The 14555-nt window shown below is 41.9% G+C and overlaps 1 protein-coding gene across 2 annotated transcripts in view; it reads left to right on the top strand.

Moving 5' to 3' along the window:
- Window positions 1-1720: 1720 nt before the first annotated feature.
- PCDH11X (protocadherin 11 X-linked) overlaps window positions 1721-14555 on the top strand; it is an 807063-nt gene continuing 794228 nt past the window's right edge. Inside the window, exon 1 of one of the 2 annotated variants that reach the window (XM_032258722.1) lies at window positions 1721-2181. The gene's annotated coding sequence lies outside the window, so the exon portion shown is untranslated. The remainder of the gene's footprint in view (window positions 2182-14555) is intronic. The other variant, XM_032258723.1, reaches the window with a different exon arrangement.

A 14555-nucleotide genomic window follows, 5' to 3' on the forward strand; every position in this document is an offset into this window, starting at 1 on the left:
CTAGCTCCTAAGAAGAGTACAATGCATGTGCTGGATACTGTGAAGAATGGAGGGCCAGTTACAGGAGTACTAAAATGTAATAGTGAAGTGTCTGCTCACACCTGTGCGAGTAAACACAGGTGTTTCTCTGTTTTCTTTCACGCAGACCTGCATTCAGCTGCCGTGCTGATGCTTCTCATAGTAGTGTGGCTTTGGGTATATAAATATGAAAGAAAGTGACGTGAGGAATATTTGAATGAAGATTTTAACCTTTAAATTATCAGGAATTGGAAAGGAGGCAGCTAAGAAGGTGGAGAACGATATACTGGGGAAACAAGTCATAAGGATTTGCCTTTCAGTTAAAAAAACTTTCCCTGAAGAAGCTATTAGAGAAAAGGAACTTATTATAATTTGACAAATTTTTTTCCTTCTTGATATTCCATCTCTACACAGATGTCATTTCCTCTTCCATTCAGTAGACAAAAAAATAAAAGTAAAGAATGGATACTGTGATCTTGGTGCTCTAAAACATTCTCTACTTTTTCTCCTTTTATTTCAGAAAAAAAGAGCAACATTCTTTCAAAAAATTGCACAGCACCATAAAGATAAGTTTTTCTACAGGATAAGCACGGAAAGTAGATTTTCCCCATAAAATCCTACCTCTTTCTGGAGAGAGGAATTTAGAAAATTCACCTGGTTCATTCTCTGGCCTCTGGGTAAATTTAAGGAGTTGCTTCTTAAGAATAAGAGTTGACCAGCTGGCGTGGTTTTGATGTTGTTGCCATTGGTTTTTTAATCACATGCCATGAAAGGGGGAATTAGCCCCTACTTCTTTATACCCACGACCCTTCGCAGGCATAAACCAGCCACATAGCTCCTGGCAGCTTTAGTGGTCCTTGGGGGCCTGACACCCCGAAACCCACCCAGCCGTGGCCCACCAGGCAGCCAGAACTCGCTGGCAAGCACCAGGCATGAGGTTCCGGGCTGGTTTCCTCCCTCTCTTGCACGCTCTCCTACCTTGGAAATGAGCCGTCCACGCCCGCGACGCTGCCTGGTCTCTGGCAGCAATGCCGCCTGACTCACTCCTGCTTGATCTCTGGGGTAGCCAAATGCTAGATCGCTAGAACTTCTCCTTCCCTCTTTCACACACACCCCTTCGCTGCCCTCAGAGGATCAACCTGGACAGGCGATCGAAGTACCAGACCCCGCTCACAGTAGAGTATGACATATGCAGACAGTCTCTCAGCTCCAACTGTGACTTTGCCAGGCTCCTGCCCCTACTTCCCCTAGTCTGCCTTAAGTATCCTTTGTGTGAGAAAATGGTGCTGCAGGATGCTTGTTCACTAGCTGGAGTCAGGGCAGCCAGCGTGATCACAGGAAAAACACACAGGAAAAATCAAACTTCTCTGAGAAAATGTGAATGAGTGAAAGTTAAAGGGAAGTCTAAGAGAGCAGCGAGCAGAGGACCGAGGAGAACACTGCATGCTCTGGGTTTTGCTCTGGAAAGCTAGCAGCCCGAAAGCGGCGCGTTTTCTCCGGCAGCGGGTCCCGCACGCGAGAGTGCCGCCAGCACGCATTCTGCCTCCTTCTCTGGGAGGCGAGCAGTAACTTCCTAAGCTTACCTCCATCTCTCCCCCGCCCTTCTTTCTGGTTCTCCGTCAGCGGGGAGGGGCCGCCCCCGGATCGACAGGGGATGTGAAGTGCAGGGAGTGGGGACCAGAGGGGGGTACTCAGCAGTTGGTGCTGCTCCTTCCCTTCCCAGCAGGCGGCCCGGACACTGGTTTACTTCTCTCCCCACGCCTTTCACTGGTTCACCCCCCTTCCTTCCCCTTTCTCCCCCTCTGTGAAGTCCCTCCCCCTCGCCAATAAAAAGGGCTGGCTCGGCACTGGCTCCTTGCAGTCGGCGAACTGTCGGGACGGGAGGAGCCTTAAGCCGGAGCTGCAAGCAGCTGCCCGCGCGGCAAAGCGGAAGGCAAGCCAAACAGAGTGCGCTGAGTGGCAGCGGCGACCCAGGCAGCACCCGCAGCCCGGGCGGCCCGAATAGCCTCAGAAACTGCCTCAGCGACTCCGGCTGCTCTGCGGACTGCGAGCTGTGGCGGTAGAGCCCGCTACAGCAATCGCAGTCTCCGTGGAGCGGGCGGAAGCCTTTTTCTCTTCTTTCGTTTACCTCTTCATTCTACTCACAGAGGCTTCGTTCAGTGGGTAAGTAACCGGACTGGGTACCTGTACAGGGTGCTGGCAGGGAGGCGTGAGTTCCACACTTAGTGTGCGGACACTGCCCGCTGCCTGCGCCTGAGGTCTGAACTGTGACAACGGAGTGGTTTTAAAGAGGCTTCTGCTATTCTCCCTTCCCCCTTCTCTTCCCAGGAGGTAAGAGAAAGAGCAAACCCCGTAGGTGAGCGCAGGGAGAGTATCTTTTTAGCACTACCACCAATGCGCTTGGTTACTTTGCGAAAACTCTCACTTTTGTCAGAAATGTGTCGGCGCAGGAATTTACCCGACATTGGCTGTGCAAAAAGGTCTCTCCCTTTAATGGGTACAGCTAGCTTTAGCGAGGATGAGGGAAACTCTAAGATTGGGTCAGGTGTTGACAAAAGAGCATGTCCCGGACTCGCCTGGCAGAGATCAGAGCTGAGAGGCGATACCTCCAGCCGAGAAACTGCCTCCAGCCTCGCTGCGCTCCTCTGGGGGCTCGGGTTTGGATCCCTGCCAGGCTGGCTCCAACCTTTGAGGATACGACCCTTGGCGCAGAGCAAAGGAGAGCCAGGCGAGCCAGGAGCGCACAGGGTTCCTGGTGCTGTTTCTCTTGGCGCTCGCCTCCCCACCCTTCCTTCCCGCCCTATTTATGGGGCTGTACTCAGCCAGCACCTGCTGGATATGGAGATAGTAGGTGTGAAAATTCTGCCTATATATTTTTTAAGGCAACTTATAATCGAGCCGAAAAACTGCATCATTTTCTCATTTTAAAAAATGACTTTTCTAAGAGTGTTGCCAGACATCTGAAGAAATGACTTGTAATCCCTTAGCCAAATAAATAAATCAATAAACCGCCCACCCATCCCATAAATAGATGGTGTTTTCTAAAAGAGAACCGAGAAACAGTTCACGTCCTCACAGAGGAATTCTTTTTCCAAAAGCGCGTAGCGATACCCCCCTCCCCCCTCCAGAAAAGGAATGTCTCTTTTAAAAAAGCTTCATTGGAAAAGGTGACTTTTAAAAAGCGAGTAGCCGCAAACGGGTGCATCTTTTACACTTTAGAAGAGCGGAGCAGCAGTCCGCCCGGGTTGCAGCTGGGACTTGCATCTGAGCGCTTAGTCGCAAAGGGACTTGAGGGGTAGGAGGAGAGGTCACTTTCTCAGAATGTATAGCCCCAGCCGCTTTTTTGCCTTTGCCAAGGAAAGACTCTTAGAGCTTCACGGAAGATGGGCCCTTTTGCTTCAGAATGATTTATTCCACGTTCCCCTGCTTCACCCGCCTGCGGCTTAGGGTGTGGGGCGCTGGGGTGCTCCTCTGAAGCGCTTGTGGGGAACCCTAGCCTCTCCGATGCAAAATGTGGGCTGGGGGCTGGGAATCGATATTTGCGCCACTGCGGCACACACCCACAAAGCAAAAACCGTGGGGAAGAGGGGTTAGGACAAAACAAATAGAATGAAAGCGCAACAACCAACAAAATCAATTTTTGAAAAGTGTCCTTGTCTTGTGTGTAAACATCCCAAGATGGGATTGAAACGCAGCCTAGGAGATGTTTGTACGAAGAAAAGTGTGTGGAAGAAAGTGGTTGAAAATCTGGGTAGGAGGGGGAGGGGGGGCAGCAAAGATGGGGAGGAGGCAATGGTGTCATAGCTGTCGCCTGTGCGCTCTTAGCGCTGCAGTCAGGAAACAACCTGAGGAGCATGCGGATAATTCCGAACGCCAAGCACAACACCTGAGAACATAGCGGTGCTTTGTGACTTAAAGCGACGATCTCCCTCGGTCCCCTAAAAAGTAAAACGGGTGTGACTCAAAATAGAAAAGGAATTGGTGTTTGCGGGCACCCTTGCAACTTGGTAAAGACTGACGGAATTCCACTTTTAATCTTGTTTGAAACAAACTCCCGCAATCCCGGCAGGAAATCCCAGCGCCAGGGCTGGCCTTTCCACTGTGGGTCTGTGTGTGTGTGTCGCGGCGGGGGTGGGGGTGGGGGTGGAGAAGCAATTGAAAGCAAGTCGAAGTAATAGTATATGTACACGTTTCCCCTTTCTTGCCTTTGTCTGGTTCATCGGAGAGAGCGCGGACTGTGTGCGGGCGGTTTTGACGAAAGAACCGAGAGATGGATGCGCTAAGGTCTAAAGATACCTTTCTCCCTCGACTAAATTAAGAACTGTCGCGTGCAGCTCCCGAAAGCTGAGTCCCGCTGCAGCTGCCAGGGCGTCAGGCTCGCCAAGCGGCGGGGGAGCGCCTTTGCCTACCAGGCCTGAGAACCCTGTTCTTCAGTCGCCTTCGCAGGGGCAGCCCCTCCTTCTGGCAATGATGTCAGCTGCACAGAGGCTGGGCCCGGCCGCTAGGAAGCCGAGTGGCAAGTCCGACTCGCAAGCGCGAGCAGCCCTGCCCCGCGCGCTCCCTGCGCGCAGCCGCCCTCTTGTCCTTTCGGTCCTTCCCGCGTTCCGGCGAGCAGCGCCCCCTTTCCAGTCCCTCCTCCTCAGAGGCGTGCTGAGGCGAGGGAGGCGGGGGAGGCCATTGCTGGCTGGTCGCCGCCGGTTTTAAAACCCGGGATCAAACCCAGTTTGGGGTCTTCCCCCCATCCATTTCCTCCTTCCCTCCGCGCCCGAGCTCTCTCCGTTTTTCAACTTCTATTCACAGTGATTTTACTTATTTAGCAGGATTTTAGAGGACAAGTGTTCCACATGCAATGATAGTAGTTGCTGGTGTTAAATTTCTGCTGTTTTCTCTCCCGTCGGGTGATTAAAAAGAAGGCTGTGAAGACCGGCTTCTTTAAAACCTGGTGGCTGCTGCTCCGCCTGTCACAGAGCAAGCTCTCTAGAAGGCGGGGTGGGTCATCTTCCGCACAAAATTGTGCGGTGGGGGAGGGTTTTTAACCTTAGGCCAAAACGCAGGCTGGGGAGTCCCCTTCACTGAAAGAAGAAATTGGAAATTGGAAGTTTCGGAAAGGCTGTATCCTCTACTGCCATAGGGGAGAGGCCACCATGCTCTTTATTTTACAGACACGCACTCCAAATTGGGAAGATGCAGGAATAGGTTTCTTTAAGACGGAAGCCCGCTGCGGCGTCCCTTCTGAGCTTGCTCTTCTCGTCTTAAGGAGCAAGCCCCTGATTTCCCAAATTTGAGGCCAATCTGTTTTCCTGATTGCCGACAATTCCTTCTTTAGCTTTGGTAGGAGGGCGGCAGCGTGCAGTTGGAGAAGGTTGCACAGGGCAAGAGGGAGGGGCAGAGGCAGAGGCAGGGCGTGTAGAGGCAACTGGCGTCTGGAGCAAAATTACATTCCAGAGGAAATTACCTTCCAGGGGGTCGCAAGCAACTGCTTACCTATTGTGTTTTGGTTTGGACGCAGGTGAGAGAAGTGGGAAATGGGAGCAGGAGCAAAGAATTACTCCATTTCGTAAAACTAGGATTTTCCCCCTTCCTCTTCTTCTTCCCTTTGATGAAAAGCGTCCCTTTCATGACGTATAGCTGGCAGTAAATTTAAAGTTGCGGTGCGTTTGAAATACAGGAATGGGAAAGAAACTCCCACCAAGCATAAAAACACATTCATTTTCTAGAGCTCAATCATTTGCTAAGGGTTGAAAGCAACTGAGTACCCCCACTCCCTGCCCCTTCCTCCGGGTCCCCGGCCTTTTTATTACCGGAATGGATTCCGAGGGACGCCCAGGTAATGCTCGGTTTCAGCAGCAGTAAGCCCTGGCAGAAGGGATTGTAGGTTTCATATTATTCCCTCTCTTGGTATTCAAAACTTTATATTTTTTTCAAGATAGAAATTCCTGATAGAGAGCTTCCAGACTGCTGGTGGCAGGGAAGAAATCTGGTTAAGGAGATTCAGAAAGCAGAAAATTCTTTTTCTCTGCGCAAGCAGTCCACAACAGCCTTTAGCTAGGATTTATAAGATTCTTGGTGGAGCAAGGGGAGGCACATCAACAAGGAGAGTTTATCTAAACCCCTGGCTTCGAGCTACACTGAAGAAATATATGTGGCTGTCATGTTTTCTTACTGGGAAAGAAAATTATTCAGGGAGTGAAATTTTGAAAGCTCATTCTCTCCAATAATCGTGCTTCCCATATTTTAAAGGAGGTGTCATCCCTGTATTTATTCACTAAAGAATCCGCAAACTTTAATTAGTCACCTACTGTACCAATGTGCTAGGCTCTAGGAATACAAAAGAGAGTATGACAAACTGGCATGGGCCTCTTTGAGCCAGGACACTCTTATAGATCTAGGATACAATGTGATCAATGGTGTGATTGAGCATAATGGAGGGTGGAATTAATTTTTGTTAACAGGTTAAGAAGAGGTTCATAAAGGAGAAGTCTGTGGCTTTAAAAATAGGTATTCCTAGTAGGTCGCTAGCAAGAAAATATATCTGGAAGGTCATGCCCCACACAGACTAAGTAAGCATGAGGGCTTGATGTCTTGCTACAAAGTTTTGAGGTGTATGTGTGTTTTGTAGACCTAGGACACCTTTGAGGATTTTTTTTCCAGCAAATTTGTTAAAGTAACAACAAAAAACTAGCCTGAGAAAATTGGGCAATAGATAGCACACATTAGAAATATTATTGTTGTTTGCATTTAAATGAAGAATTGAATAAATTGATGCATTCAGCAGAGAGTGGAGGCACATATGTTAAGAAGATAACATCCGGAAAAGAGAACAAATGAATGAAAAGGGCCTAAAACTAATCAGTATAACTAAGAAACAAAGGAAAGCTGCTTTGGGGAAGAAAAGTTCTCTTTAGACATCATCATCTATCCACTCAAATTGTTTTACTCATCTCACTTTCTGATTTCAGTCTTCAAAATTCCCCATCTTCCGCTTATTGATTAAACTTTCTTTGTCCTGGGGAGACCCCCCCCTCCACTCCTTCAGCCACTTGCAAGCACACTGATCTTCACCCCACACCGTTTTCTACCCACATCCCTGCATCATCTCTGAACCCTACATCATCTAACATTTTACCCACTTCAGCCTTCTTTCGACAACCAGTTAGAGGCCCTTAATCTTTTTTCCTCCCTTTAGGCACTAACAAACAGCTGTCTCACTTCTCTTTCCTCGTCTAAGCCATTCCCCCACTCCCTTTCACCTGCGTTAATCATCCTGCTAATTTGTCCGCTGATTTCCACCCTTTTACATTCTCCTCCCGGTTTGCCACATTGGATCCACCTTTCATAGACTTCAAAGGAGCTAAGGAGAAAGAAAGGCCACTCTACTTCAAACTTGCTTAGATTTGCCAAATTTTCTTCATCAAGGTTTCTTCCTTTAGGTGACTTTTGCTGTTTTATTTCACACAAGACTTTCAGTGGAATTCCTTCAATTTGTTATATATATTTATTATGCCTGCAAATGTCTATTTTCCTTTGGTTGTGGCTAGGGATTCAAATATTGTACTTTGGGGAGTATTTCCAACCTTTCTGAATTTCTCACTGACACACTCCTGAAGCTGTTTCTCAGCATCCCATCCTTTCTGCTGTATTCTCTTCCCATGGGTCATTCCTTTTATATTTTCAGTGAAAATTCTTTCTTATTTTTATTCTCTTTTCTCTTTTTTTGCTTTGTGGGATTGGTATAGTGGCTCGAGTTTAAGTATTTTGAGAAGGCACTCCCGTCAGCAGACCCCCCGCTCTGCCCACACACAGGATTTTAAGGTCTCTGTCAACATGTGTTCATGTCAACATACAGTTACCAATCTTCAGAGGCACAGGAATGCTTGTTTGTCTTATTTTAACTGCATTGTTAGAAAATTTTGTGTGTGTATATAGTAAAGGTGCAATTCTCATATCGTCCTGTCTACATTCAGTGGAATTAATTCAACATCATTGGGAATTGGGAAGGGAAGAAAGATTATGCTTTAAAAATACATTTTTCATCAAAGACATATGTAAATTTTACCTTTGGGAAAAATAAAATATTTAGAAACATTTAATTGTATTGACTATATTACAGTATTCTGAATTACGTGTCATTATCTGAGCAGAGATCTATTACTTGAAGATGTTATTGATCATTCTGTATCCAGAATGAAGAAAACTCGGTAAGATGCCTTGATGTTCCAAACTGGCTTGCAATATTCTAATTAATCATATTTGAAATGGTGTTCTTTTCCAATAGATACTCTTCATGAAGTCGTCATCTCTAAAATGTGGTCATCTTCATTTGTTAGGAGTTAACATCAAATGACCTATGTGACATGGTCCCGTAAGATTTATGCTCTGTGCAAAGTTAATTGTAAAATAAAGTTTTATCAGATAGAGAAATCTATTTTAGAGTGAAAGTGTTTTTTGAGATTTAGTTACATCTGGGGCAAGACTGCATTCTCGTTATCAAACAGCACCAAAACATGGGAAAAGGAGTCTTTTTCAATTACTGTTTTGAATTTGAGAAGTGGCTTGCCAGAAATCATAAATATTCCTATTATCTTTTTGCAATCTAAAAATCTTCAACTGTTCAAGGATTTAAACTGCCCTTTTAATTTTCTCTACTGTGTTAAGCATTTGATCAATAGAATAAATTTTAAAACAAAGAACATCAGTGGGTATAATTTATGTTTCCAGCCCAAATCTGAAAGAATGATTTTTGTACACCTAATCTGCTCATCTTGAATGTGTGGATTTGGGTAAATAGGATGAAAGAAAAATTAAAGAAGAGAATAAATTATGGAAGAATATTTTTCTCTGTTTTAATATTCTAACATAACTTTTAGCATGACAATGATAAAATTAATTTGCTGATGGATTTTAATTAAACTAAAGGACAATCCATTTCTTTTAAAAATCTTTCAGTAATTAGAATGCAAATTGAGATTTTTAACTGATTGCATAATTCAGTTACTATCATTACCTAAAATGAAGCTAAAAGACTGTTTTCTGTCACCTTTGTTTTGAGTCATTCTTTTAATTAACTCCTTCAAAATGTATGGTATTTTATATTTTTATATAATTTAAAGTGATTTTATTTTAGTCACATAAAAATTTTTTGAACAGAAAAAGAAGACATGGTTATACCCATTTTACCGATGGGGATACTGAAAGTCCCACTGGTGAAATCAGCTCCCTAAGGATTTCCAGAATTAAGAGGGGAAGCCTTAATAGGATTGATCAGTCTCCAAGCCAGGTCTTTTTCTGACATCCCTTTTTGCCTCTCTTATATCTTTGAGTATATGTTGTCAAAGTTCTGAATGTAAAAGGCAAAAACATATAATGTGTCTTGGATTAGAAAATAAAAAATTCAAAGACGAGTACATTCAAGTATACTAAAATAAATTTGTCAATTAATTTTCTACTAGCATTATATACTCCTATTTAGTGTTTATATGCACTAGGCTTTGTAAAACTTATATGGTATTAATAAAATGGTAGAATTATTGCAATGTTAACAGCACATGCTCATAAGATCCTTCCTTTTTGTTTACAAATTTAAATTATGACCCATCATAATGACAGTCCATAAAGTTTGTTTGCTTAATGTAGCAAATATCCAGTGCTATATTCTACTATACTACTGTCATCTTTTAGAACACCTATATTTTTACATAAGATTTATTTTAGATGTTTGCCAGTGATTTTTAGGTAGTGTTTTTTTCCTGACATGACATTTTTGTAACTTTGGTGATCAGTTGAGTGTGGATTTGTATCACTTCAACCTAAAAGATACAAATCATTGTTTGTTGTCTTCAGATTAGTCTTTTTTGGTCCAATGAGAGCAGGGGTTTATTTAAATTATGTGAATACAAGGTATTTTATGATTTATGTTTTATTAGTTTCTAGAAAGTGACCTTAGGCAAAAACCTTCACCTCCCTGGACTTCAGTTTCTCCAAAAGTAAAATGAAGGAATTGTAAGTTATTTCAAGGCACTTTCCAAAGGGAAAAAAAATCCTGTGATATTTTACAAAAAGCAGTAGACATCTAGGACCTTATTTCCTTGTACTTCGGCTCTGCACGTATTATCAGTTTGACTGCATTGACTCATTAACCATCAATAACTAAAAGCCTATGGCTTGTCCAGCATAGCAATACTTTAAATGTGAAGGGTGGCCCTTAAAGAAATTTTAGAGAGTACTGTCTTTGAAAAGCTTATATTCTAATAGGGCCAAAGCAATGAACAACAACAAAGTAATATATAATCACATTAAATTGAATTCAACAAATATTTGTTGTCATCTACATTACAGCCCACCAAGTATGATGCAGGTTTTGTAGACTCTCAAAGTGGAAGGGACCAGAAACATAATTTACTCCAAACTCGTAATTTTACAGATAAGAAAAGGAAGCCTCAGATATAGGAAATGAGTGATACAGGAGTTCACATAAGGTATTGGGTGATAGCATGAATTAATTTATTCCACAAACATACTTGTTCCCTGCTTTCCAATGTGTTTAGAGTTTTGAAACACTATCATGTATGGCTTTTTAATTATCTTTGCTCAAATTTAATAATAGGATCTTCTCAGAAAGTTAAATGTATCCAAAACTTTTTTGTTTGGGCTTTTTTTTGTTGTGGTAAACAGTTTCTCTTCTGACTCAGAACTAGAAAATACTGTTTTCAACATTTTGTTTTGAATGGAGATTATTAAAAACACCTATATTGTGCAAATTATGTTATAAAACATTGAAATAGTGCTTTGATATTGAAAACAAGTGAATGCATTAAACTATCAATGCATTAAGAATTTTAATTAAAAAAAAAATGATTGGAAAAGCCCATTTACTTAAAATGGCTAGAAATATACATACCTGGAAGGATAGTTTTATTTTTATAAATGCATATTTACCCTAAAGAATGAAGTATTCATTTCCTTTAAATTTTAATCTGGGGAAGATTTTGAGTGCATTTTCTAAAATTTAATGTTTGCTACATAATCTCATTCTCTATGTCAGGGTATATGTGTGTTTGTTAGGGAGTATGGGTCAGGGAAAGATAGGCAGGGAAATTTTGCCAAAGCAAAGCTTTCCTTCCTTTCCTGAATAATCTTAGACTGCTTTATTTTACTTTGTGACAGAAAGGAGGAGGGGAAGAGAAAGGAAATCACATAGAAAAGAAAGAGAACTACCGCGTTGGGGAATAGGGCCTGATTTTCAGTTTACTTTGAAATATGCAACCTTTTTGAAACTGCCTAGGATAGCTTCTCTCTTTTACTTGTCATATTGTATATTTAAAATACCTTAAGCGTTGGCTGCGCGTGGTGACTCATGTCTCTAAGCACTTTGGGAGGCTGAGGTCAAGAGATCCAGACCATCCTGGCCAACATGGTGAAACCCCATCTCTACTAAAAAAAAAAAAAAAAAAAAAAAATACAAAAATAAAAAAATTACCTAAGTGTGTTGGTGCATGCCTAGTAGTCCCACCTACTTGGGAGGCTGAGGCAGAAGAATTGCTTGAACCTGGGAGGCGGAGGTTGCAGTGAGCCGAGATAGCGCAGCAGTGCTCCAGCCCTGTGACAGAGCGAGACTTTGTCTCAAAAAAAAAGAAAAAAAGCGTACCTTAAGTGTTATTTGATGTTGTTTGCTAGGTTGCAAGAATCAAAATCTTCCAAAACGTGAGCACATTAAATTTTTTTAAAGAGAGGCTTAAGAATAGTTAATAAACACACACACCAAACACAAGCAAACAGGACAAAACCTTTACATGAGAGCTCGGCAGACAGAATTTTCTTTGTCTTTCTCTTTAGATCAGAAAAGAATTTGTTCAGTTTGACAGTGACCTTTTACCCTTCAGTCAGCCTCCACAGTTCTTAAAGCTTTCCTTGTCTGCAGCCTTTCTTAGTCCACGAATTCAGTTTTAGCATCCATGAAATAAAGCAGCTACAATATATGCTGGCCATTTAATAATGGCCAGGAGTGCAAAACAGGATTATTTAAGAAAGCGCATTTGAATTCATTGAAAGCTACAGACATTCTGAATGCTTCAGAACTTCATACAGGAGTAACAGATATGGGGATATAACACTAATGCTGAAAAATTGGATAGCTGGCATCTATAACGTAATCAAAACACTTTAGAAAGAAATAGAGTCAATATACAATTAGTAATCAGCATCACTGCTAACAACTTATTGTTTTAAACTCCAGTTTCTAGGAATTTACATTTTATTCCTGTGCTTCTCAAACTTTAATGAGCAGACCAATCATCTGAAAATGTTAAAATGCAGATTCTGATTCAGTAGATTCTAGGTGAGGCCTGAAATTCTGCATTTCTAACAAGCTCTCTGTACAAATAGAAGCTGCTGCCCCTTAAACTACAGTTACCTGAAAGGTGCTAATTCATAGTTTGGTAAACAAGCATGATAAAGATGAAGTAAGCCAAGGGTAACAGATTTTCTTTAAAATAAACAATTCAGGTATTTGCAATGGATGAAAGTTTTAAAATTCAAATAGATGTACAATTATTAGTATTTAGAGGTTAAACTTGATTTTAACCCTTAATGTTATTCTATTGGTTGAAGCTGTAGTTCAGAACAGCAACCAGTTACTTGTTCATTTTACAGTCAAATCTATTTGATGGACACTACGTACATACGATTATACCATTTTCAAAATGAAAACCATTGGTCATACACTGTCAATAGTGTACCAATATGTTAAAATCTATTTAAAGAAATCCAAAAGCTCTGAGAAATCTTACTATAGTATAGATCCTTAAAGATACTGGTTTGTAAAATAGCAAAAGTGAACATAGCAGCTAATCATTCAGATTTTAGAGCCAAGTAGCCAATTAACTTTTCATTTACCTAATTTGAAGATCTTTTTATTTTCTTATTAGTATTCACATTTTGCAGAGCAACAATAACAGCAGCAATGAAAGACACTTGGTAGAGATTATTTTGTATTTGCTATCTCAAAAAAAAGCCCTCAAAGTGGAAACTAATGGTAAATCAGGCGTTGTGCTAACCACGTTCCTCACAACTAGACTTTTATCTTCGAATACAGCAAAATAGTCCCTTAATCTAAGTGAACCTTTCATTCATGATAAAATTAGGAAAACTGTCATAGTTCACGTTTCTTTATGCACAGCTCAGAACCAGTATCAAATTAAAACAAATGACATTGAAAGCAACCATTGCAATTAGTCAAGTGTAAATGTTTAAATTGTGCTTGTTAGGAGGCATGATGTGGTTCTAGCAAGTTTAGGAAAACAACTGAAAGTTTTCACTTCATCGTTGGAATTAATGTCTTCATTGTGCCATTGTGATTCAGAAACTACCACTTTCCCAATGAAACTGTACTAGTCTTTTTTTTAAGACAGAATTTCGTTCCTTACCCAGGCTGGAGTGCAATGGCACGATCTCGGCTCACCGCAACCTCTGCCCCCTGGGTTCAAGCAATTCTCCTGCCTCAGCCTCCCGAGTAGCTGGGACTGCAGGCACGAGCCACCATGCCCAGCTAATTTTTGTATTTTTAGTAGAGACAGGGTTTCACCATTTTGGCCAGGATGGTCTCGATCTCTTGACCTCATGATCTATCCACCTCGGCCTCCCAAAGTGCTGAGATTATAGGTGTGAGCCACCGCGCCCGGCTGTACTAGTCTTTTCTAAGCTCAGATACTAACAGCAACAGCAAAATGGTAATCATTGTTTGGTGGTAATAATTTGAGGACCTCAGTAGGACCAATTGGATTAAAATGTTTTTGTAAGTGCTAAATGAACTTGAATGTCTGCCAAAATTATCTTGGATTTCATTTCCCTTAATATTACTTAATAATGTTAAGCTAGTGCCCATGTGGGTATGAACCCCACTTTTGGTACCAGTTTTCTGTGTTGGTCTGTTCTTGCATTGCTGTAAGGAACTACCTGAAACTGAGTAATTTACAGAGAAAAAAGGTTTAACTGACTCACAGTTCTACAGGCTGTACAGGAAGCATGGCAAGGGAGGCCTCAGGAACCTTACAATCATGGCAGAAGATGAAGAGGAAGGAGTCATGTCTTACATGGCCAAAGTGGGAGAAAGAAGGAGCATAGAGCAAGTGCCACACACTTTGAAACAACCAGAAGTCCTGAGAACTCACTATCACAAGAACAACAAGGGGAAAATCCACCCCCTCAATGATCCAATCACCTTCCACCAGACCCCCTTCTTCAACATTGGGGATTACAACTGGACATAAGATTTGGGTAGGGACACAAATCCAAACCATATTATTTAGGCATAGACTGTTTCCATGTACCTGAAAAGGCACCTATAGCAGCTGAAATACCCTGTATCGTTTTAGGTTTTTTTTTTTTTAAGAGGGAAAATCCAAAATATACAGAAAGGAAAATAAATATAAAAATCAAGACAAAATAAACAGCAAAACATCTTCATATTCTATTATCAGAGAATAGAGAAGAAAACTTACTCTATGATAACTAGAAATATCAGTTCTATGAAAACAATCTAT

This window comes from Sapajus apella, unplaced genomic scaffold, assembly GCF_009761245.1.
Source record: "Sapajus apella isolate SASKATOON/1434 unplaced genomic scaffold, GSC_monkey_1.0 scaffold104, whole genome shotgun sequence".
Classification (NCBI taxonomy): domain Eukaryota; kingdom Metazoa; phylum Chordata; class Mammalia; order Primates; family Cebidae; genus Sapajus; species Sapajus apella.